Genomic DNA, 26,130 nt, shown 5'->3' with positions numbered 1-26,130 from the left:
GTAACGCTCCACTTGGGTACACAGCAGCATCCACTGAGAGGCTCTTGCTGCCAAGGGAATGCCTGACAGCTTGAAAGACCTTTTGGACATGGCTGTGAAAATGGTTAACTTTGTTAAAGCAAGGCCCCTGAACTCTCGTGTGTTTTCTGCATTATGCAATGATATGGGCAGCGACCATGTAATGCTTTTAAAACATAAAGAAGTGTGCTGGTTATTAAGGGGCAAAGTATTCACACGTTTTTTTTAACTGAGAGACGAGCTTCAAGTTTTCTTTACTGACCATAATTTTAACTTGTCTGACAACTTGCATGATGACCAGTTTCTCACACAACTGGCCTATCTGGGTGATGTTTTTTCTCGCCTGAATGATCTGAATCTAGGATTACTGGGACTCTCCGCAACTAGATTCAATGCGCGGGACAAAATTGAGGCTATGTCTGCATTAACAAGGACAACACACAAGTCTTTCCATCATTGTAGGATTTTTTGTGTACAACTGAACTCAAGCTTACGGACAATGTCAAATGTGATATAGCTAAGCACCTGAGTGAGCTGGGTACACAATTACGCAGGTACTTTCCCGAAACAGACGACACAAACAACTGGATTCGTTATCCCTTTTATGCCCTGCCTCCAGTCCACTTACCGATATCTGAACAAGAGAGCCTCATAGAAATTGCAACCAGCGGTTCTGTGAAAATTGAATTTAAATCAGAAGCCACTGCCAGATTTCTGGATAGGGCTGCGCTCAGAGTATCCCGCCTTGGCAAATTGCGCTGTTAAGACACTGATGCCCTTTGCAACCACATACCTATGTGAGAGTGGATTCTCGACCCTCACTAGCATGAAAACTAAATACAGGCACAGACTGTGTGTGGAAAATGATTTAAGACTGAGACTCCAATAAAACCCAACATTGCAGAGGTATGTGCATCCTTTCAAGCACACCCTTCTCATTAACCTGTGGTGAGTTATTCAACATTTCTGATGAACAAGTAAGATTTTATATGTAAGATGGATTAAGGATCAAAATGATTTATCATTACTATATTATTATTTGTGCCCTGGTCCTATAAGAGCTCTTTGTCACTTCCCACGAGCCGGGTTGTTACAAAAACTCACACTCATTCTTATGTTTAATAAATGTATCATATAGTGTGTGTGTGACAGGCTTACAATGATGGAAAAAAGCAACATTTGAGAGTGTGCTGACCCTGGTGCTAGAGGGGTACGCAGCTGGAGGTTGAATGTTTGAAGGGGTACATGACTACAAAAAGTTTGAGAACCACTGCTCTACAACATCCGCGGAGTACGACAACCTTTCCTCACACAGGAATCAGCACAGGTCCTAATCCAGGCACTTTTCCTCTTCAGTCTAGACTACTGCAATTCTCTGTTGGCTGGGTTCCCCGCTTGTGCCATCAAACCCTTGCAACTTATCCTGCATGCTGCAGCCCGCCTGGTGTTCAACCTTCCTAAGTTCTCCCATGCCACCCCGCTCCACCGCACACTCCACTGTGCGGTGGAGCGGGGTGGCACACTCCACTGTACTCCACAAACCCTACCTCTTTGAAGAGTATCTTAAATAACTCTCACAGCGCTGATAAATAATTTGTTGAGGGAAAATGTACATGATACGATTGTGATGAGTTGTTCTCAACTAGCTATCTTAAGATGAATGCACAAATTGTATGTCGCTCTGGATAAGAGCGTTGGCTAAATGACTAAAATGTAAAAGTATAAAATGTACACAGATGCAAAATGGATAGAAAACAAAAAACTAAACCCACCCACTGATATGTCTATCACCTAAAAGAAAACTTTGACGTACCCAAGCTTCTTGAAAAAGGTTCAGTGTATGAGTGTGTAAGTTAGTGAGTTGGTGCTTATTATCATCCTCGTATTTCATATTTCAAATGAAGATGAAGGGCATTGTGCAAGACAGCGGGGGAGGGGGGAATTAGAATAATTAATTAGTCTGCATGTGAAACAAGCCGAGGGTATTAAAATCCATCAGGATCTTTACACTCACTGATTTATCCCTGCCAATGCCATACAATTAATTATCTTTTATGCTAAATGTAGATGAACCAAATGAAACATGCCCAACTTAGGTCTGTTTTTATGGAATAGTGTACAATGAAACCTTTTTTCATTTTATTTTCAACCCTTTAAAACTTCAATAAATCTCCCTCAATAATCCACTTTTTGTTAAAGAATTGTATGTTTTAAAAACGTAGAATTGAAGTCAAGATCTGAACACAGTATGCAACTTAAAGGGACAGTGTCTACATAACATGACTGGCACTTTTCTATGTTCTGAAGTCCAAAAAATAAGAATGAAAGGACCCTAAGAAAATGACTCCTGTTGATGTCGTAAGTCACACAGGAGACCGCCAACCATGGCATTTTCTGTTTTAAAGGATGTTGTTGCCTTTTTTTATTGATGGTAGTGAGAAGTGTACAGAATGGCCAATTTGAGCCTGAGAAGTGGAGTGGTCATCCAATACAAACAGATTCCTGGGTTGATAAGTTATTTCACAGCCACCTTCAACACTCAAGCTGGTATGCGCTAAAAGTATAAAGATGGAAGACACAGCAACACCTGGGTTCCGTCTCAGAAATCCCCTCAGGAATCCTGGAGACACCTCCCACTACAGGCCATTCTCAATCCTTATTACAGAGATTAAATCAACCACAATACAAAAAAATTCACATCCCAAATTCATATATTGTCTTTCAATACTCATCAGACAATCTGCACGTGTATGTCTAAAGGAATTCTCTATCTCTCAGAAATTCCCTTGCAAATTCAATCCGACAAAGTTGTTTATAAGGAAAACAACCCATTTAAATGTGAAACAACTAAAGAAAATAAATGTGTGTGAAGAATTGGTCATTCCAGCAATAATGAGAATGCCTATTATTTACTATTTCTACAAATAAACTGCAAATGCATTTAGGAGCCATTGTGCTCCTGGGTTCTGTGATATGACCAAGCAGAGGCATGGAATACTGAAGCAGGGCGCCAAAGTAAAGATGGGTGCCAAAGTAAAGATTTATACAGAGCAGTAGCAGCCGCAGAAACTGACATTGGATGACATCCCCTGCATGATAAATCCCTCTGGACAGACTCCAAAACAAGGAAAAGAACGGCTCAGAACAGTGGCATTGGGAAAGGAGGAAAATACTGTAAGCTTAAGCATTTCACTTCAAAAGGGTTGGGAATATGTTAATAACTTTAATGAGGCCTATTAAGAACGTTAAAAAGCTCCCTCTTAATAGCCGTTATTATTTATTGAGAATGTTTTATTAATTCCTCACCAAGTTGTCTGTTTGTACATTGTCTACTTATTGAGTGTGGCATATTTTTCTTTGGAACACATAAAAATGACCCAAATATAATGTTAAGGTTTAATACAATATTTACTTCAGTTCAACAAACCCAATGTGTCAGTTCCAGCAGATGTGATGGTAACTGAATGTCTCTCCTGGGGGGGATGTTGAGGGATCCACCATCCCTGCCTCTGCATGGAGAATAACATGGTGAATATCAGGGGTCTTTAAGGGCCAGGGGTGAATCTTTTTTAGTTTTATGGGAAGTGGGTGAGCGCCGGGGAGGTGAAGCACAGAGTCTCTGGCCGTTCCATCACTCAGTGCAATAAATGGATGCAGTCTGCATCCCAGTTAAGCATTGGCTGTTTTTAAATTCTACCTCTTTTATCCAAATGAATGATGGACCCCGGTACAGTGCACTGTGCAGCAATATTAATATACATCAAGGGCCAGTGCCCCTCACTAAATCAAGGAACCACCGGCATTTGTTATTTAAATGACAAACAGAGGCTGCAGAAGCGGAGCAGGGAGAGGGGACTTTGGAGAAGAGGTGGACAAACCAATTCAAATTTCAATCCGGCAAAGACGCCAGGTCCGGAGCCATCAGTCTAATGAAAAAAGGCAGCTCTATGAGCCTAAACGGACGAGGGGGCTACTGCAGGGTGCCACCTCTAATACGGCCTACTTCCAATGATTTATATACACACTAGATGACTACCCGGGTGTACTGTTTTGAAGCAACCGTGCCTCCATCTTGGCACTCCCCCACTGTTGTCATTTTTTGTGAGGGAAGCTATAAATTGCATTTATTAATAATGTCTACATTTGTTTTTTCCATGTTTATTCTATTACAGACACCTTAATGCATACTTTTAAATTATACTATGTGAGCTAAACATAAAAATACGAAACATATAAAAACATTTTCCTTAAAGTATAATTTTTGGAAAGTACTATGTTACTGTACCCATTAAAACAAAAAGAGACTTAAAAACATGTAATTTGTAGTTGAAAATGTAAATGAAATACTGTAGAAATCCATGAATTCCTATGGAGGACTGCTTTTTCTGAGTAGTGCCAATATGGCTGACCGGTGGCTTCAAAATCTCTCATTGGCCAATACATAGCATAAGCAATCCAAGGTTTATATACACATCATTGCCTGCTTCCCATCACACTTTCACCAGACTCATTCAGACCACTTCCACATGGGAGGACAGGCAGGATGCTCACAGAGCCCTTCTCTATCAATAACACAGCACACTAGTCAAGTCTGAATTTTTCCCTCCGCTAATAAAAAGTAAATAGACTCACAAATATTGGAGACACTATTTGCAATGAAATTCACGAATTCACATATATCCTATATTCCTATGTTAATGGATGTGATTCACATGTATCCTATATTTTTGGTTATAAAGGATCATCTAAAGTAGGATAAAGGATAATCTATTGCCCCATAGCACTCACTTCTGTCATCATGAAGTGCTTTGAGAGGCTAGTTAGGGATTCATTTGTATGTCGCCCCAACTGATCCACGGATTAAGCAATCGCCATCGCACTGCACACTGACCTATCCCATCTGGACAAGAGGTATATCTATGTAAGAACGATGTTCATCGACTACAGATCAGCCTTCAACACCATAGTGCCCTCCAAGCTCATCATTAAGCTCGGGGCACTGGGTCTGAACCCTGCCCTTTGCAACTGGGTCCTGGATTTCCTGACAGGCCGACCCCAGGTGGTGAAGGTAGGCAACAACACCTCCACTTTGTTGATCCTCAACACAAGGGTGCATGCTCAGCCCCCTTCTGTACTCCCTGTTCACCCATGACTGTGTGGCGATGCACGTCTCCAACTCAATCATTAAGTTAGCTGATTACTCAACAGTGGTAGGCTTGATTACCAACAATGACGAGACAGCCTACAGGGAGGAGGTGAGGGCCCTGGCGGAGTGGTGCCAGGAAAATAACCTCTCACTCAACGTCAACAAAACAAAGGAGCTGATAGTAGACTTCAGGAGACAGCAGAGATCCACATCGACGGGGCCACAATGGAGAGGGTAAAAAGCTTCAAGTTCCTCGACGTGCACATCACTGACAACCTGAAATGGTACATCCACACAGACAGTGTGGTAAAGAAGGCGCAACAGCACCTCTTCAACCTCAGGAAGCTGAAGAAATTCAGACCCTCACAAACTTCTACAGATGCACCACTGAGAGTATCCTATCGGTCTGTATCACCACCTGGTACCTGGTACGGTAATTCCACCGCCCGCAACCGCAGGGGGCCAAGGCCTGTTCACCCCGCTAGCATCTAGGCGGAGACAGTACAGGTGCAACAGAGTTGCCATCAGACTGTTAAACAGTCACCACTAGCCGGCCTCCGCCCAGTACCCTGCCCTGAACTTAGCAACTGTTACTAGCCGGCTACCACCCGGTACTTTACCCTGCACTTTAAAGACTGCTGCCCTATGTACATAGTCATGGAACACTGGTCACTTTAATGTTGACATACTGTTTTACCCACTTCATATGTATATACTGTATTCTAGCCAAGGCTCATTCTATATTCAGTGCATTTGGAAAGTATTGACCCCTTGACATTTTACACATTTTGTTACGTTATATTCTAAAATTGACATACATTTTTTTTTTACTCATCAATCTACACACAATACCTCATAATAACAAAGCAAAAGCAGGTTTTTAGAAATGTTTGCAAATGTATAAAAAAACTGATATCATACTCGTACTTGTCCTCTTATTCAGCCCCCTTTCTATTCTGGTTAGAGACAGTTTACGCTGTTCTGTGAAGGGAGTAGTACACAGCGGTGTACGAGATCTTCAGTTTCTTGGCAATTTCTCACATAGAATAGCCTTAATTTCTCAGAACAAGAATAGACTGATGAGTTTCAGAGGGAAGATCTTTGTTTCTGGCCATTTTGAGCCTGTAATCGAACCCACAAATGCTGATGCTCCAGATACTCAACTAGTCGAAAGAAGGACAGTTGTATTGCTTCTTTAATCAGAACGACAGTTTTCAGCTGTGCTAAAATAATTGCAAAAGGGTTTTCTAATGATCAATTAGCCTTTTAAAATTATAAACTTGGATTAGCTAACACAACGTGCCGTTGGAACACAGGAGTGATGGTTGCTGATAATGGGCCTCTGTACGCCTATGTAGGTATTCCATTAAAAAAATCTGCCGTTTCCAGCTCCAATAGTCATTTACAACATTAACAATGTCTACACTGTATTTCTGATCAATTTGATGTTATTTTAATGGACAAAAAAATTGCTTTTCTTTCAAAAACAAGGACATTTCTAAGTGACCCCAAACTTTTGTACAGTAGTGTATATATATGTATACACACACTACCAGTCAAAGTTTTAGAACACCTACTAATTTGTCTTTATTTTTACTATTTTCTACATTGTAGAATAATAGTGAAGACATCAAAACTATGAAATAACACATATGGAATCATGTAGTAACCAAAAAAAGTGTTACACAAATCTAAATATATTTTATATTTGAGATTCTTCAAATAGCCACCCTTTGCCTTGATGATAGCTTTGCACACTCTTGGCATTCTCTCAACAAGCTTCATGAGGTAGTCATCTGGAATGCATTTCAATTAACAGGTTAGCCTTGTTTTAAAAGTTAATTTGTGTAATTTCTTTCCTTCTTATTGGGTTTGAGCCAGTCAGTTGTGTTGTGACAAGGTAGGGGTGGTATACAGAAGATAGCCCTATTTGGTAAAAAACCAAGTCCATATTATGGCAAGAACAGCTTAAATAAGCAAAGAGAAACCACAGTCCATAATTACTTTAAGACATGAAAGTCAGTCAATACGGAAAACTTCAAGAACTTTGAAAGTTTCTTCAAGTTCAGTCGCAAAAACCATGAAGCGCTATGATGAAACTGGCTCTCATGAGGACCGCCACTGTCAATGTTCTAGGTGAATGGAATAAGGCGGAGTCAGGCGCAGGACACAGGTATGAGTAAAGCCACGATATTTACTCAAATTCAACAATAATCCAACAAGGATAAACATAAACAATCCAGAACACGTACACGGAACCACTTAACAAAAACAATCCCGCACAAAACAACAGGGGAAGCCAGAGGGTTAAATAAGGAACACTGATTATGGAATGGAAACCAGGTGAGTATAATGAAGACAAAACAAAACGAAAATGAAACATGGATCGATGGTGACTAGAAAACCGGTGACGTCGACCGCCGAACGCCGCCCGAACAAGGAGAGGGACCAACTTCGGCGGAGGTCGTGACAGCCACAGGAAAGGAAGACCCAGAGTTACCTCTGCTGCAGAGGATAAGTTCATTAGAGTTACGAGCATCAGAAATTGCAGCCCAAATGAATGATTCACAGAGTTCAAGTAACAGCCACTTCTCAACATCAACTGTTCAGATGAGACTGTGTGAATCAGGCCTTCATGGTCGAATTGCTGCAAAGAAACCACTACCAAAAGGACACCAATAAGAAGAAGAGACTTGCTTGGGCCAAGAAACACGAGTAATGGACATTAGACCATTGAGAATTTGTCCTTGGTTCTGGTGTCCAAATTTGAGATGTTTGGTTCCAACCGCCGTGTCTTTATGAGACACAGTGTAGGTGAACGGATGATCTCCGCATGTGTATTTCCAACCGTGAAGCATGGAGGAGGAGATATTATGGTGTGGGTGTGCTTTGCAGGTGACACTGTCTGTGATCTATTTAGAGTTCAAGGCACACTTAGCCAGCATTGCTACCACAGCATTCTGCAACGATACGCCATGCCATCTGGTTTGGGCTTAGTGGGACTATATTTTGTTTTTCAACAGAACAATGAACCAACACACCTCCAGACTGTGTAAGGGCTATTTGACCAAGAAAGAGAATGATGGAGTGCTGCATCAGATGACCTGGTTTGTGATAAGTTGGACCGCAGAGTAAAGGAAAAGCAGCCAACAAGTGCTCAGCATATGTGGGAACTACTTCAAGACTGTTGGAAAAGCATTCCAGGGGAAGCTGCTTGAGAGAATGCCAAGAGTGTGCAAAGTTGTCATCAAGGCAAAGGATGGCTATTTGAAGAATCTAAAAAGTAAAATATTTTTTGATTTGATTAAAACTTTTTTGGTTACTACATGATTCCATATGTGTTATTTCATAGTTCTGATGTCTTTACTATTATTCTACAATGTAGAAATAGTACAAATAAAGAAAAACCTTTGAATGAGTAGGTGTGTCCAAACTTTTGACTGGAACTGTATTTATTTAGGTGCTTTTAATCAAAGAACACAGTTTTTGTCAAAGTGGACACAGTGTTGTGAAACTAAATGTGAGATGGTGATATCATGCACTTGCACACATACGAGTGCACGCACGCACGCACGCACGCACGCACGCACGCACGCACACACACACACACACACACACACACACACAACACACACACACACACACACACACACACACACACACACACACAACACACACACAAAAAACTCAGAGTCAAACCATCACATCCATCTGCTCATGGAAACTTCAATCACTCCCCCAGCCATGGCGGGGACCTTGACCTTAAACTTACATCGCAGTAATCAGGGCTAGGAGCGGCCATGGGGCCCTTCCCGTTTGGGGGCTCCTGACAATGACACAGGAGGTCCACAGCAGGGTAATTTGTTATCTGGACCTGGCAGTGACAGAGACACACAACCCCCACACCTCCTTCTTTATCCGCTGATCTTTCTGTTATCGTTTCAACAAAACAGAACAAAACGGAACAAAATTTGTGTGATTCTCTCCAGTACACAAAAACTGTTGTAGTATTTTTAACTCCTTTGGGTCCATGGTTGGATATTCCCTTGCAGCACTTTTTTGGTTATTACATGATTCCATGTCTTATTTCATAGTTTTGATGTCTTCACTATTATTCTACAATGTAGAAAATAGTAAAAATAAAGAATAACCCTGGAATGAGTAGGTGTGTCCAACAACTTTTGACTGGTACTGTAGGTGTGTCCAAACGTTGACTGGTACTGTAGGTGTGTCCAAACTGTTGACTGGTACTGCTATGGCTGTGTCCAAACTGTGACCTGGTTACTGTAGGTGTGTCCAAACTGTTGACTGGTACTGTAGGTGTGTCCAAACTGTTGACTGGTACTGTAGGTGTGTCCAAACTGTTGACTGGTACTGTATATGTGTCCAGACTGTTGACTGGTACTGTAGGTGTGTCCAAACTGTTGACTGGTACTGTATGTGTGTCCAAACTGTTGACTGGTACTGTATATATTACACTTGTGTGTGTGTGTAAGGTAGTAGTTGTGGAATTGTTAGGTTAGATTACTGTTGGTTATTACTGCATTGTCGGAACTAGAAGCACAAGCATTTCGCTACACTCGCATTAACATCTGCTAACCATGTGTATGTGACTAATAAAATTTGATTTGATTTGATTTGATTTGATATATGTGTCCAGACTGTTGACTGGTACTGTAGGTGTGTCCTAACTGTTGACTGGTACTGTATATGTGTAAAAAAAGGAATGTCTGTAGTGCAAAACAACAAAGGAGGACCATAATACAGCAGACCCGTTAACGGCGGTGTCTCATCCTGAGCGGACAGCTATATAAACCTCACTGGCCAAACGTGTGCTAAGATAGGATAGGGGCCTGTCACGGCAGCCTTTTAACAGCCTGCGTGTTCCATCCATGACCTCAACACCCATCAATCACATGATGGCGCAGCAGCAGGGTTGTGCAGAGTGCTATGTGGGGAACGCTTTGAGCCAAGTCTCTATGTTGTATAATCAATAGGTATAAAAATAAATGGCTTGACTGTTATTCTCTCCCTGCTACCCCTCTCTAATAAAATCCTAGTAATGCATATTTCATTTACTTTTATACTTATTGATTACCTGTACTCCAGTTAGTAAATCACGCGGCTATCGATCCCTCAATCGTACCTCTGTCGGATAGAACATAACCAGCCATTTGCGCCCCTTATAAAAAGCTCAGACATTAAACTCTCCACAGTAAATCTTTGCAAACTAAGTTTTTAATTCAAAAATCGATCCGCTCTTCAACGTCACATTATGTCTTGAGGCACACCCGCAGTATTAAAAGTAATACCCTGATGCATTATGGTCTTAATGCATGGAGGTCCATCCTTCCATCTCTACCCTCATTACAAGGAGCCCTGATCGGGCAGGCGCTCTGGGGCCTAGACTGAAGCCTGGAGGGAGAGATCATGTGGAGGGTGGCTGCCTGCCTGGCCCCTCCCCTGCTGTTGCTCCAGGATCCAGGCTCCAGGCTGAGGAGCAGGGAACACTCAGGGGCCACAGGGAGCCCACAGAGACACCGAGCCACATGCTAATCAAACAGTAGAATACCATCAGCTGGCTCATTAGGCTAAATGTAACAACTCGTTTAAAAAATGGAACCAAAAGGCCTCTGGCAACAGGCTTGTTATGCATGCTTTGTAGCTGTTTCAGTAACTCGCTGCTGGATAACACAGCTAAAATTGAACTTAAAGGTGTAATAATTTGGAAATTGGTTTGCAATAGAGTTGGCCTTAAGATGTGTTCAAGAGAAGCAGTTAACAGATACAATATACAATACATGAGATTAATCTTCTTGAAGATTTACATGGCAACATTACAAAATAAGTGGCAAAAAATGCAGGTGAAAAGTTGTTTCCTTGCACATGGGAACATTTAACATTTGAATGTAATGTAATGGTGAACTAGAAAGAAAGGAACGTCATAGAATTGGGGATTGAAAATGTATCTTCAGTTAAGAATAGCAGAGCTGTATTAAGCAATGGAAAAATAACCAAATATCCAATAAAGCAGATGAACTACCTCTTCCCAAAGACATGTCGAGGACATTCAAGAAAATGTCTGAGCAGTAGATTTTACAGGTCATATGAGTCATACAAAGACAGTCCTAAATGCAGCGTGGTCCCTTAGGCAGGGAATAAAACAACAGTGACACAGGGTCAATTGTAATTCAGGCGCACACATTCAAAAGCAGATCTATCAATGAAAAATAATACATCAGAAGAAGCCAGAGGAGCAGCAGTAACAAAATGTCCATTTACATTAGGCTACATGGCGCTTCAGGTGTGAGCAGGATCACAAGATGAATAGAGGTATTCAAATGAATCAGAAAGGATTAGGGTCTCCTGGGAAGCCGATCAATAGCCCCAAATCAATAATCAATAGGCCACTCACACCAATATACTAACTGCTGACACCGAGATCTCACAATTAAAATGAAAACTGGGAGAGGAATGGCGTAAGACTATGATTTATCTTGCGGCGCAAATGTCATTTAGAAATAAATAAGTCAATATATATAACCTGAGTGTGGCCGGCACAGGTGGGAGGCAGTTATGCATTTTAACATGGCCAACATCCCAGAATCTTAGAGCTAAATTCCACTGTGCATAGTGCCCATTCACACGACCACACAGTACAAGGACAAATAACACGGAACCACATAGAGCCTTTTAGCACTTCATATCAAATCCCTGATTGTTGCCATCAACTCTCCCAAAACAAGAGATGACAGGTTTTATTAATCCAGTATCATTTCAACCTCTGCAAGGTACAAGATTAATGTTTATACTTTCCTTACAGACCAAAACACTTTTCTTTCAAGGGTATTTTGAAACAAAGAAAATGTATAGACACATGAGAGCTCATTGATAAAAATGGATCATTCAAAAATCAAAATAAACATACTGAAGGCAATTCAGGTAAGTATAAAATTTGCAATGAGCAAGGTGTTATATAATACAGTTACTGACATTGAGTATCGATGCTCTCTGCTGGAGAGACACAGCACTATATATCTCCACCCTTTTAGTACCAATGCTGATGCACTATATAAGAATATTGATGACGTTTATGTAAGTGAATGTGTGTGTGCCTGCGTGCATCTGCATTGGTAAGCGTGTGTAATGTATGTGTTGGGTGACTTGGTTAGGGGTGCGGAGAGGGGGTAAGTCTGGACAGTTTGGGGGCCGGAGAGCAGTAGGACAGAGACGCCATCTCACTGGAGGATGGATTTGAGCAGCTTGGGGAGATGGATTCAGGCTTGTGCCATCCGACGGGACACATCAGAAGCTCCACTCGTCAATCCCCCTCTCTCCCTCGTTCATTTGGGAGTATGATTTATACTTTTTGAAGTGAAGGGTCTTCAATCCCTCTATAAAGGAATTAAGAGGGTTCCCCTGAGACTGCATTTAAATGAGAGCATGCCAGGGATATGAGGGCTTTTTAATAGATAGAAATTAGTATTCACAATGCCTCAAACTGGAATCTGAAGGAACCTTTCAGGTGGAGAAGAAAGGGCCAGTTAAGAAAAGAAAGCTCTAAGAAGTTTAGCCTTTTCATAGCAGTCGTGTTTTTGCCCCTCATCAAGGAATGGTGGAGGGCTTTCTGAAATAGCCCAGGAGAGAGAGAGAGAGAGAGAGAGAGAGGCTTGAAACAGAATTAAAAATGCTCTGTAAATAGGCACTGTGGAACTGGAAACAATGCAAGGAAGAGTCCCAGGCTGAGGGCTGTTCAGCTCCTCAACAATCCCCATGCAGATCCAACCGTACAGCAACTGACTTGGAGGCTTTGAGAAAAACTCTTTAGAAAAACTTCTGCATTTATTTATATTTTTTGCATTTTCAGAAACACTTGAATTCAAAGATTCTACATGAATATATTCTATGTTTGAGAAAGACAACCTTGAAAAATACAGCAGTTATTATTCATTGGAGTCATATATCCCACTGCAGAGTTGTCTGTAGTATAAAGCACAGGTCAAGCTTGCCCCATATACCTGACTGTGCTAGCTAGTCTTTCACAGGAGGCTGTGATGGGGACGTGGCTAATATCACAAAAGTCAGATAAGCGTTTCTACAGCCTTACCCATGTCCTCATCCTAACATGACCTTCTCTGTGGGACCATTCCCTCTCATACACTAAAGACCAGGAGAGCCCACACCAACAGCAACAAAGCAGAACGCACAACTTTACGCTGTTTGATGTGATGTCATCTACATGAACACCCAAGTCTGGAGGTCACAAGGTCTCGCTTTGAGATCCTGTCTCTGAGAAGTTGGTCAATGTTCTAAACCTCACAGACATTGAACACACGTCTCTGAGGTACAAACTTTGATGTAGTATGCATTGGTTATAACACGACCTGTGTTTAGTGACTGGTTCATTTAGGAGAGTTAACCATGTCTGTCAATATATTGAGCTTCAGAAGGGAATGGGCTCAATGGCTCCAATTGGCCCAGGAGAGGCGGAGTCTAACCATGCCGCCAATAATGAGTGCTGTGTGGTGCTCCTAACTGGTTTTGCAGATGGAAGAGAAGCATCTCCGATGGGAGCTGTCTGGCTGTCACGAACCTCGTAAGAACGTTCGGACCAAAGCGCAGAGTGATATGGGTTCCACATATTTATTGAAGAGAAACGCACAAAACAATAAAGAACAAACGAAACGTGATGTCAAAGAAGTGCTCACAGGCAACTACATATAAACAAGATCCCACAAAACACAGTGGGGAAATGGCTGCCTAAATATGATCCCCAATCAGAGACAACGACAAACAGCTGCCTCTGATTGGGAACCATACCAGGCCAACATAGAAATAAACAACCTAGATTACCCACCCTAGTCACACCCCGACCTAACCAAAATAGAGAATAAAAATGCTCTCTATGGTCAGGGCGTGACACTGGCACCATGTCAATGGGATAAACAGGTAACGGTCACAGAGGGCTGAACTGGAACACATTTAGAAGGTGTTCATCCAGACCTACCAAAATAGGGCTAGATAGCCGAAATGTCTTATTCAATAGTCAACACAAATATACCTGGCTCCGGTCTCGTTTTCCAATGGAGGGCAGCCAGTGGTAGAGGTCCTGAGAGAAATACTTAATTCTCTCCTGCAACACACCATTTTTTTTGTATAACATACACGGAGTGTACAAAACATTAGGAACACCTTCCTAATATTGAGCTGCACCCGCTTTTGCACTCAGAACAGCCTCTACAAGGTGTTGAAAGCGTTCCAAAGGGATGCTGGGGCATGTTGACTCCAATGCTTCCCACAGTTGTGTCAAGTTGGCTTGATGTCCTTTGGGTGGTGGACCATTCTTGATACACAGCAGCGTTGCAGTTCTTGACACACTCAAACCGGTGCGCCTGGCACCTACTACCGTACCCCGTTCAAAGATACTTCAATCTTTTTTCTTGCCCATTCACCCTCTGAATGGCACACATACACAATCCAACGCTTAAAAATCCTTCTTTAACCTGTCTCCTCACCTTCATATACACTGATTAAAGTTGATTTAACATATGACATCAGTAAGGGATCATAGCTTTCACCTGGTCAGCATATGTCATGGAAAGATGTTTTGTACACACAGTGTATGTATAACATAACTTGTTAGATACCAGCATTGAAAGCCTGGTAGCCAATCATGTGGGAAAGGATTGTGTCGATAGTGTGCCACTCTGCCATCACCTTGCTGGGCAGCTTCCTCCGGCCTTTCCTGATGCAGCGGGCAGACGGTTCCACCAATCAGAACAGGAGAGCCTGGAGAGATACATTTACAGTGGAAGTGCATAGTATTTTGTATTAGTTATCAAAAGCAAGACCATTACATCTCTGAGTGGGCTGTGCAGGCTGTAGGAAGTAGGGTGGAGCTGAGTCTGGTACCTCTAGGACAGGAGGTGTGTCTGGGTCCCAGCTGGGCAGCAGGCTGGGAACGCCCATCCCCCTTCTCCACACTCCCCCTCAAAGAACCAGTCACTCTGCTCATCATCACCTACAGCACAGGCAGGAAATACAACACTGTTAGTCACAATGTATACATTGGGCAATTCCATAACAATTTAATAGGATTCTGTATTACACATTTTGTTTGATTGTTCAAAAAAGTATTCACGGATGGCCTGCACCAATTTATAATTTGGTGATGTACAATTAGCCATGGAATGAAGTACTGTCTGCATGAGGGCCTATTTCCTAATTGTCCTCCATCAATCCTCTCTCTATTTGTTGACAGACTCTCCACCAACACCACACCACACACACAGCAGACAGACAGACAGACAGAAGACCACCCTGGTCCCCAGACACTGCTCTCTCCACAGACCTGTCAGTCAGCGGGGCGCACGCAGGGGGCATGCCTCTCACAGTCAAGGTGTAGTGACAACTGTTAAATCAGGGGCTACCTCGCCCCACCACGGCTAATGAGATTAGCAGAGGCTTCAGCGCTCATTAACACGACATGACAACGCCTTATTAGAGCCGCCTGGGTGCCCGGCAACCAGCCTATTGTATCGGAACCTCCTTCTGTCTAGTCGCAGGATTATGTTACACGTACAAAGAGCAAAGGCATATCTCCATCCTTTTAACCAACTGGTAATGCTAGAATTAAAAGGCTTATTACATGCTTTTTGTTTGCATTTTACTACATTACTATAGTTGTATTTTATTTAATTTGCACATACATACCTGTTATGTACACTGAGAGTATAAAACATTAAGAACACCTGCTCTTTCCATGACATAGACTGACCAGGTGAAAGCTATGATCCTTATTGATGTCACTTGTTAAATCCACTTCAAGTCAGTGTAGATGAAGGGGAGGAGACAGGTTAAATAAGGAATTTTAAGCCTTGAGACAAAAGATTTAAGTTCCTTTGAACGGGGTACGGTAGTAGGTGCCAGGCACACCAGTTTATGTCAAGAACTGCAACAGTTTCCCGTGTGTATCAAGAATGGTCCACCAACCAAAGGACATCCAGCCAACTTCACACAACTGTGGGAAGCATTGGAGTCAACATGGGCCAGCATCCCTGTGGAATGCTTTCAACACCTTGTAGAGTCCATGCCCTGACAAATTGAGGCTGGTCTAAGGGAAAAGGGGGTATACTCCATGTAAATGCCACAGAATAATAATATTACATAAATACCTTGTCTTCCCTCATCATTAGTGAATAGGCCAGAATCATTACAAAAGAGGAAGAATAATATCATTGCCCGTATGCATTTCATGTTGAAATTAGAAAGCAGTCTTTATGTAGCGACAATACTCATGTGTAACAAGAAAAATGAATTAAGTTGTGATGAATCATTTCAAAATTAACATTCAATAAAATAATTCCCTAGCTAGGTTCGACATAAATATAAAATGACAAAAAAGACAAGGGGAGCTCTACCCACTGGGCACTCCCCACAAGGCATGGGGAAGGACTCTGATCCAAACCACTGAGTGACATGCACAATCTAATTGAATATCCTCCGCTGTCAGCTCCAATCTAATCTGTGCTGCGTTCTGGAGGATGACATGAGCGTGGCAGATTCCCCTGCATTCCCCTCCGTCTGTGAGCAGGACCTGCGGACAACAACTGGCCAGCATTTGCTGTGAAGGCTGCTCCAGCCCAGGCTACTCCATGGCTGGCCCTCTCCATGCCCCCTGGCGGCCCCCGTGTCATCCCTCCACCCCCCTCTGCCACGGGCCCCTACCCCGGGTCTCTATGCCTCTGTCACACCTCTGCCACCTTGGGCTGAGAGATAGAGCCATCAAGGTCACACATGACTAAAAGCTCCATAGACCTATTTGTTTTACACCAATTGTTTTTACAATGATCGTCTTAATGAAGTGGACATTGATGCAGTTCATGTAGAACTGTGTTCTGTTTGACAAAAGGTGAATTTTAAGAATTAATATCTCTGTATTGTGCTAAAATTACATATTTCGTTTTTTAGATCCTTAGATTTAAACTGCCATGGATGGAATAAAGTCACTGATTTTGAAATGTCTTAAATTATCTCACAGCATGCCAAGTGGCAATTGTAACACAAACGTCCAAGCTCTGTCCTTTGAGGCTTTTTGTCCATTGGGTCAGAGGAAGTCTGACGGTCTTGTTTGCGTTGCATTTTGCTTTGTGGTGATCAGCGTTGACCTTGGTGATGAGGGAGAGAGACCGGCGGGGTCAGATACACGCTGGTATGGTTCTTTGCCATATTGCACAGGCGTGGGGGTGACTGCAGGCTCAGACTAGGCTGCTGCCAGATGGTCCAGCACCATCTCCCCACACACCCAAGAAGCAGATGTGAGAGGGACCAGGCCTCTCCAGGGAATGTGGAAGTCATTTGGCCTAACCAAGCATTCCTGGACCATCCCTCCCTACCTCCCCACCACCTTCCCCAGACCCTGGTTCCCCAGGCCTCTCCTCAGCTGTCCTCAACCTCTGGACACACGGCTGAGCATCTGGAGCACACTGCTTTCTGTTCAACAGCAGTAGAGGGCATATCTCCTCACCATGCGTCCTCCTCGCTATATGCAGCAGCCCCTATAATAAGCACTATTGGCCCTTTCAGGACTATTGCTACTTGACCCACAGCTTTTCTATTCTCTCTCTCTCTGGCTCTTTATTGTCTGTCCAGGATTTCCCTCAGATTTTCTTTATATGTGCGGGTTAAAATGACACATGCCTGATTTTTGTAATAATATTACGATGATTTGACTGTTTAATGCTTAAATAGTGCAGTGATTGGTGACATTTACGGAGAATTGTTGATTTGGATCACAGAATCATGGAGGGACTGTCTAATATATACATATTCTGGTCTTAAGGAGAATATTCTGAGTACAGTTTACATATGTATAATAGGGCCAGGAATTGCCAGGGACCTCACGATAAGATAGTATCACGATACGTAGGTGCCGATACAATATATTTTGTGATTCTCACGATTGGGATTCGATGTTCCAAACACAATGCTCACCGTATGTCTGCTGCAGAGGAACAAGAGAGCCATGAGAAAACAAGTTTTGATCAGTCATGAAAATAAAAGTGCTGAAAACAAATTGGCTCAATATTTAAAAAGAAGATGGAGAACAGGCTATAGTAATACTTTAGTATTAGTGCAGCTACAACTGACTACCCCTTGGGTTGTGCCGTGGCGGAGATCTTTGTGGGCTATCCTCGGCCTTGTCTCAGGATAGTAAGTTGGTGGTTGAAGATATCCCTCTAGTGGTGTGAGGGCTGTGCTTTGGCAAAGTGGGTGGGGTTATATCCTGCCTGTTGGCCCTGTCCGGGGGTATCGTCGGATGGGGCCACAGTGTCTCACGACCCCTCCTGTCTCAGCCTCAAGTATTTATGCTGCAGTAGTTTATGTGTCGGGGGGCTAGGGTCAGTCTGATATATCTGTAGTATTTCTCCTGTCTTATCCGGTGTCCTGTGTGAATTTAAGTATGCTCTCTCTAATTCTCTCTATTTTTCTCTCTTTCTTTCTCTCTCTCGGAGGACCTGAGTCCTAGGACCATGCCTCAGGACTACCTGGCCTGATGACTCCTTGCTGTCCCCAGTCCACCTGGCCGTGCTGCTGCTCCAGTTTCAACTGTTCTGCCTGCGGCTATGAACCCTGACCTGTTCACCGGACGTGCTACCTTATCCCAGACCTGCTGTTTTCAACTCTCTAGAGACAGCAGGAGCGGTAGAGATACTCTGAATGATCGGCTATGAAAAGCCAACTGACATTTACTCCTGAGGTGCTGACCTGTTGCACCCTCGACAACCACTGTGATTATTATTATTTGACCCTGCTGGTCATCTATGAACATTTGAACATCTTGGCCATGTTCTGTTATAATCTAGCCTGGTTCCTCTCTAGGTTTCTTCCTAGGTCCTGGCTTTCTAGGGAGTTTTTCCTCGCCACTGTGATTCTACACCTGCATTGCTTGCTGTTTGGGGTTTTAGGCTGGGTTTCTGTACAGCACTTTGTGACATCAGCTGATGTAAGAAGTGCTTTATAAATACATTTGATTGATCGAAATTTGATTGACTAGCGTAAAAATATTGCAATATTGTAAACAACAATATAACGTTATATCGTTCAAAATAATATCTCGATATGTAACTGTGTCGATATTTCCCCCATCACTGATGTACAGTATACTCTTAATCTGGCTCCCAATACTCTTTCTCCTTAAACCTTTACACTCATGGGAATGGCCTATATGGATAGAGCTACATTTAAATGATTCATACAGAATATGAAATGCATTCCAATGCATTTACATAAGCAGAGTACCAATTGAAAGGGAAAAGTTTGGAGATTATAGGAAAATTATTAGACCAATATTGAGGACACAACAGTTTACCTGACATGACTGAATCCAAACATTAAGCTGTCGATTTTATGCGCATTTTAATTTTACTATACTTTTTGCCGCATTTGTGGATAACGAAATCTGAAAATACTCTGGATACATTCAGTAACATGATACAAATATTCTTGGAAAATGTGGGGTAGGTGCAGCATAAAACAAAGAAATGACAAGTGTTTGCGTGAGATGACTAACTGGTGTCTCTAAGTGGCCACACACCTCTCCAGTGTGCACAACTAGTTGTTTTGTTTGGAACACAGCCCTGCATCCCTGCAATCACACAATTACTGTTGTTGTTTAGGCAATCAAAAAACACTCCATTTTAAATCACAATCTGGGTCAGGTGGGCATCATTTGAAAGTGCGTTCTATTGTCAACATGACTAGCTAAATGAGAAAATACGATCTTACAGTGTTAAGCTTTCACAGGTCAGTTCAGCGAAACGGATTGTAGGTGCACACACAAAAGAGTCATGCGTCCATCAGGTGCGTGTTCAGTGGCAAATCTTCTTCATGATAGACAACCATAGGCTCATTCTGTTCAGAACAACCCAGGTTGGGATGCCATGTCATCTTGTAACTGTACATCAACTGTACCTTTATTTATGTGTAACTCTGTGTTGTTGTTTTTGTCGCACTGCTTTGCTTTATCTTGGCCAGGTCGCAGTTGTAAATGAGAACTTGTTCTGAACTGGCCTACCTGGTTAAATAAAGGTGAAATAAAATAACTAAAAATCAAACATAGTGATCATAAATGTTGACACTGTATATGACAAGAGTTTTATGATATGGAAATGTGAAGTGCACATTTGGACTCTTGGCTTGCTTGTAAGACTTCAAAGCAGTATTTATTATAATCATCAACATCTCATCTTTAAAACTACTTTGAGTCTTCTTAATTTACAGCATTTCCCTCAATCAGAAAACAAAACATTTACAAAAGTTGCCCAATTAGCAGGAGGGTTTAGGGCAACTTCTCAGAACGGCTGTCGTCAGTCAAAACCCATACAGCACCGTGAAGGGAAGAGTCTGAGCTCTGACATCATTTATAGCATGTTATTGTACCTCCGTTCCAATTTAGGCGCTTATCAGTGCCCAAATATGCAATTTTCAACATGTATACGGGTAGGAGTGTAACGTGTTAATAGCAGAACATGTAGAAAAGTGCTCCACCACAAAGAAGGTATGGCTCACAGATGGCAGCGATACAACAGCTTCTTCCATTTCTGAGTTGAAAATGTGTTTGCTTCCTATAGGGGGATTTGGTGCAAAGTTTGAAAAAGATCACAGGTATAAACAATGAATTAGAGCCACACATTAAGTATTTATCCATATTAAAGGTCTAACGTGATGTCGCTGGGAGCAGCCCTGAGCCAATGTGAAACCATTTCCATTAAGTGCTATCTATTTAATGACCATGAATAATTGAGGCTGCCATTTTTCTTGAGACCAGTTGGGAAACACCTCTCTCTTTCATCTCCCATGACCTTTGTCAGGAAAAGTTAACTAACATTTTAGTCAAACTTAGTCTGTTTTACATGCACTTACGAGAAAAGGGATCATCCCTGTGTTAGTATCAACTACAGGTAACGTTCATCAAAAACACTCACCTTCCATTTCTTCATCCCAGAGAAGTACCATCACATACTTTGCATCAGGCATCATGTCACTAAATAAGTCTTCACACTGATGTTCCCTACAACCATGGTGGCACTCAATTAATACAAGGACAGTTACATGTTATAAGATATGAAAACTGCATTCCAGTGTGGAACAAAAGCTCCCTTCTTTTCCATGAAGCAAAAACACACTATCCAATAGGATATAATCCCTGACTCCTGGGAGAAGCAGGCTAGTTTGCTCAGAGATTACGAGTCGGCCGCCATTTATTGAGCCTGGGCCCATTCAGCAGCGGAATAAAGAGACAGAGACAGAGGGGGGCAAAGCGCTGATAACAATGGATCTGTAGGCTCTTCAAACAAGCCGCCCCAGCCCAAATCCATGCCCTCTTCCATAGGCGTCTGATTATAAGGTTATCCCACCCTCCCTGAGCTCCTGTAATTGGATTAGTCTCAGAGATTTCTGAAAATGAACTTCAGCAAATGGAATACAGCTCTAAACCAAATCTCCTCGTAGAGTTTTGAAAAAAATCCAAATTACAAAATGATGGAGTGGAGCGTGACAAATGCACGCCAATGGCTTGTGTTTTTCCGGTGACAAGGTTGTCCACCAACAGTACCACCACCACAGCTGGAGACAGTGGCTGTGTCTCTGTGTGCCTCCACCTACAGGTGAGGCCTGCTCTCTGGGCCAGACTGGGCACCAGGTGGCCATCCTGCCAGTAGGCCAATGCTACTCTAATCAAGGATGTGGAGCCCAGCTGGAGCTGCCAACATCTGCTACCCATGCACTTGGTTGGCTAAAAGCAGGCTCTGGTCTGGGCACATACTGCATGAGCTGTGACCTTGAGGCAAGGGAAGTTTCTGAGATCAAACACAGAATATGAAGAGGTTAATGGAACGAACAGAGAGAGACCACTGAAACCTAAAAGGTTAAAAGACACTTTAAGACACTCTAAAGTGTCTTTAACTCTAAAACATCAGATGTATCTTAGGATGTCCTGATGTCTAAATATGGCTGATGTACCACTGTCAACCCTCCATTACTTGATACCATTTTTCCATCTCTTTGGGCTTCAGTAGGACTTAACCCAGAGATTGTTCAGTCCTCAGTACAGAGCGGCAGTCTACTGAGCAGCAATCAGCAGCGTGCTGTTGTCTAAGTGAGAAATGATTGACAGTGTGCCACGGTGTTCCCATTTATTTCTTCTTCGGAGCTGTTTTCTGTCAGAACGGTTATTGATTTTTCCATAAAGTAAGAAAACAAGTACCATTGAGAGGTCAGCACAAATTAAACCAGAAGATGTAAAGCCCTCTGTATCCCTATTATTGGTTACCACAGACGTCTTCTCCCTATTTTTTATAGCCAACAGATAATGAGATCATCAAGGGGAATACCCAGTGGAGGCAGGTGTCTAGCAGTGGGTCGGACATGGGAGGAAAGAGACCAACCAGATTTACACACAGGCAGCACCATGCACTTATATGGGACTAGCCTATTGCGCCATGGTCCAACTTTCTATTTTTGTACTAGTGTAGTATACTGACACTGATGATCTCCTCTCTGTTGAGGGTATCAGAGGTCAGGCTTGATCATTTATGTAAAAATGTTGACCTCTGCCTCAGGCCTACAGTGGCCAGGCAGGACTGTATAAGCCTATTTAGTAAACCCATTATTATAATTAATATGACAGCATGGTAATTGATTGGTTCCAATGTCACTTATAGAAAGTTGTATATCTCATTTTGAACAAATAAATGCATTGGAATGCAGTCAGTTGAACTCAGGGCAACTATAACTTCAATTATCAAGAATAAGATAGAAATGAATTTTGAAACCAATCAATACCTCACCAAGTGGCATTCATTTGTGACAATATTTCTCCCAACAAAGTAATGAGCTAAGTGATGCCTTGTAGCCAAAGAATCAGTGACCCCTCCCGACTGATCACCCCAGAGAGAGAGGAGATGAGCATGAGAGGGGAATGTCATTCATTTTTAATGTCAATTGAATACTTAAAGGTGCAGAGGTATCAACGTGATACACTTTTTGTTTTAGATGGGGCCACATTGAATATTGACAACTAGATGAAGACAGGCACTATAGATCATTTTAAATGTCGGCGTGTTTAATTGCCTCTGTCAGATAGTAGTTATGCCCATGACTTTTATATTACGGGCCAAACTGCCTCAGTAACTTCACCACATAAAGGGTAAATGGAGCATGTGATATTTAGGGGTAATTTGCAGTTTGACTTGGTCTGTGTCAACAAAGGCTAACAATAACATATTTTACAATGGATATGTTGTAAATATTGCAAAGGTTGTAAACATGATGTAATATTTAGGAAATGCTAAATGAAACCTCTTCATGTAAAAGGTAAGACCATTTCAGTATCCTAAAATATTCTATCCTATAGGATGTTATATTATTGTTTTGCCCAAATAGATATTTTCTCACACACAAATAAAATGAAAGTGATGTTTAGGTATATGCATAATGTTTAGGACATTTTCCTTCAGACATGTTCTCATCACAAGCCTCTCATTGCTCCTTGGACTCTCGGACCAGTGGGATCTTATCCGTCCAGCACTCCTCTACCCTGAGACCCACTGCATCAGCCTCCCTGTCCCCTCCCACTCCCACCCAGCCTCCAGACCCTTCTTCAGCCTGGACAGACATTTCTTTTTGGACGACCTGTGGTTCCCACCCCACTCGCTATCCACTCCTGACACCGTCAATTTCTGCTGCAGGCTGACCGTCAGATCTGAGGTCATGCGTTTGACCATCCACCTCCTCCTAAAATGGCCGTTCCGGGGTGTTCTCTGTGAAGGAGTCCTACTCAGGCCATGAGTGCTGCTTGGTTTTGATGGCCTCAGCCTCACTGAGGCAGCAGCCATGCTCCATGGGGTGGAGGGAGTCACAGCGGTGTTTCCATCCCCGACGTCGCAGGATCTACCTGCGCTGCTACAGAAGGGCTGTGAGGCTTGGAGCTTGGTCTGCTCTGAGGTCTGCTCTGAGGTCTGCTCTGAGGTCTGCTCTGAGGTCTGCTCTGAGGTCTGCTCTGAGGTCTGCTCTGAGGTCTGCTCTGAGGTCTGCTCTGAGGTCTGCTCTGAGGTCTGCTCCAGGGCTGACACCAGGTCATGCACCAGCTCATCCATCATGCTGCTTGGGGAGAGGGGGAGAGGAATACAGGTAAGCTGGTGGATTACAGCTCCAGTATTTATGTGAATAGCACATGAATATGATGAGTATGGTGTAAGTTGATACTAGCTTATGGTGCGTCTAGGATAGGAGGACAGTGTAAGCTGCTGGTGTCAACTACAACAATCAGCATCCTCAGATGTTAAAGCAAAATGCAGATGACTATGAAGATGTTTTGTTCAACTAATATAACAATGATTTGGGCCCATTTTAAATGCACAACAATTGTGTTAGTCTTAATATATCTTTCATAGACCCTTCATAAGGCCAAGGTGGTTGCTTCACATCTTATATAGCATGGACTATCGCATGGACTACAGGAAAAGGAGGACTGAGCACACCCCCATTCTCATCGACGGGACTGTAGTGGAGCAGGTTGAGAGCTTCAAGATCCTTGGTGTCCACATCACCAACACACTATCATGGTCCAAACACACCAAGACAGTCGTGAAGAGAGTACAACTTAGCCTATTCCCCCCTCAGGAAACTGAAAAGATTTGGCATGGGTCCTCAGATCGTCAAAAAGTTCTACAGCTGCACCATCGAGAGCATCCTGACTGGTTGCATCACTGCCTGGTATGGCAACTGCTCGGCCTCCAACCGCAAGGCAGTACAGATGGTAGTGCGAACGGCCCAGTACATAACTGGGGCCAATCATCCTGCCATCCAGGACCTCTATACCAGGCGGCGACAGAGGAAGGCCCTAAAATTGTCAAAGACTCCAGCCACCCTTGTCATAGACTGTTCTCTCTGCTACTGCACGGCAAGCTGTACCGGAGCGCCAAGTCTAGGTCCAAAAGCCTTCTAAACAGTTTCTACCCCCAAGCCATAAGATTCCTGAACAGCTAATCAAATGGCTACCCAGACTATTTGCACAACCCCCTGACGCTGCTGATACTCTCTGGTTATTACTTATGCATAGTTACATTAACTCTACCTGCATGTACATAAACTCAGCAAAAAAATAAACGTCAGGTCCCTTTTTCAGGACCCTGTCTTTCAAAGATAATTCGTAAAAATCCAAATAACTTCACAGATCTTCATTGTAAAGGGTTTAAACACTGTTTCCATTGCTTGTTCAATGAACCATAACAATTAATGAACATGCATCTGTGGAATGGTCGTTAAGACACTAACAGCTTACAGACGGTAGGCAATTAAGGTCACAGTTATGAAAACTTAGGACACTAAAGAGGCCTTTCGATTGACTCTGAAAACACCAAAAGAAAGATGCCTAGGGTCCCTGCTCATCTGCGTGAACGTGCCTTAGGCATGCTGCAAGGAGGCATGAGGATTGCAGATGTGGCCAGGGCAATAAATTGCAATGTCCGTACTGCGAGACACCAAGACAGCACTGGAAGGAGACAGGACGGTCAGCTGATCGTACTCGCAGTGGCAGACCACGTGTAACAACACCTGCACAGGATAGTAATCCGAACATCACACCTGCGGGACAGGTACAGGATGGCAACAACAACTGCCCGAGTTACACCAGGAACGCACAATCCCTCCATCAGTGCTCAGACTGTCCGCAACAGGCTGAGAGAGGCTGGACTGAGGATTTGTAGGCCTGTTGTAAGGCAGGTCCTCAGCAGACATCACCGGCAACAACGTCGCCTCTGGGCACAAACCCACAGTCGCTGTACCAGACAGGACTGGCATAAAGTGCTCTTCACTGATGAGTTGCGGTTTTGTCTCACCAGGGGTGATGGTTGGATTCTCGTTTATCATCGAAGGAATGAACGTTACATCGAGGCCTGTACTCT

At 42.9% G+C, this 26,130-nt stretch overlaps 1 pseudogene; it reads right to left on the bottom strand.

Annotated features, from left to right (window-relative positions):
• Positions 1 to 24,321, bottom strand: part of LOC139028265 (G patch domain-containing protein 2-like) — a 34,726-nt pseudogene extending 10,405 nt beyond the window's left edge.
• Positions 24,322 to 26,130: the final 1,809 nt, after the last annotated feature.

This window comes from Salvelinus sp. IW2-2015, linkage group LG9 (genome assembly GCF_002910315.2).
Source record: "Salvelinus sp. IW2-2015 linkage group LG9, ASM291031v2, whole genome shotgun sequence".
NCBI lineage: Eukaryota > Metazoa > Chordata > Actinopteri > Salmoniformes > Salmonidae > Salvelinus > Salvelinus sp. IW2-2015.
Note: the sequence above shows the minus strand (reverse complement) of the source record. Positions and strands in the feature narration are given on the sequence as shown.